Raw genomic sequence first — 936 nt, forward strand, 5'->3', positions numbered from 1 at the left:
TGCCCCCCTCCCCCCCAGCTCTGTGGGGCAGCCCCCCCAAGCCATTGATCTAGCCCCTTGCCCTTGCACCCTGGGCTTGGAGGGTGCCAGCCCTGGGAAAGCCACTGGGCTGCAGGAGATGCCCCCTGAGCCCTGGGTGGGGGGGGCATGGAGCTGAGCAGCCCCTCTCTGGGGCTGGGTGCCCCCAGGGAGGGCAGGGAGCCCCCCAGGAGGGCTGGAAGCCCCTGGCAGAGCTTAATTGGCAGAACTGTTGCAGAAAAGCACTTAAACCCCCTTTGCAGCTGGTGGGTGCTGCAGGGCCCCAGCCCTGGCCCTTCTCCACTGGTGGGGTGTGGGGGCAGATGCCTGGGGCTGGACACCCTGTGGGTGCCCCCTGTAACAGTCACCGACTGCATCAGCCTGGGTTTGTTCAGTGTTTTGGTTTTTTTGTCTGTCTGTTGTTGGGGTTTTTTACCACCCCCCCCCATTTTGTCTGCTTGTCTGTTTGTTGTTGGGGTTTTTTGCCACCCCCCCCTTATTTAAAGTTTGTTCTCGACTTCCAAGCCAGCTGTGAACTTCAGGGGGTTAGGAGGGGCTTCACCCCCCCCAGCCCCCAACCTGGATCGGGGCAGTGGTTTGGGCTGCAGCACCACCCGTGGGGATGCCATGGGGCCCAGCACTTGCCTACTAACCAGCTGCTGAAGCACCATGAACTGCGGAGGGCAAGAAGCGTTTCCTCGGCTGGGAGCTGCTGCTGTTGGGCTGTACCCTTGTATTTTGTTTTGTTTGTTTTTTTGGGTTTTTTTTTTAATGATTTTTTTTTTAACAATTCATTCAGGAGGGAGAACAAACCCTGGGCCTGTGTCTGGATGTGCTGCAAAGCAAAGGGGGGCTGCGTGGGGTGGGTGCTCCCCAATCCTGGGGTGGCTGGGCTGGAGAGGCTTGGGGAGAGCTGTT

General features: G+C 59.2%; 1 protein-coding gene across 1 annotated transcript in view; it reads left to right on the forward strand.

Annotated features, from left to right (window-relative positions):
• CDC25B (cell division cycle 25B) overlaps positions 1-936 on the forward strand; it is a 7328-nt gene that overhangs the window by 5418 nt on the left and 974 nt on the right. The window lies entirely within an intron of this gene.

Source organism: Haliaeetus leucocephalus, unplaced genomic scaffold (assembly GCF_000737465.1).
Source record: "Haliaeetus leucocephalus isolate CR32 unplaced genomic scaffold, Haliaeetus_leucocephalus-4.0 Scaffold741, whole genome shotgun sequence".
In the NCBI taxonomy this organism is placed as follows: Eukaryota; Metazoa; Chordata; class Aves; order Accipitriformes; family Accipitridae; genus Haliaeetus; species Haliaeetus leucocephalus.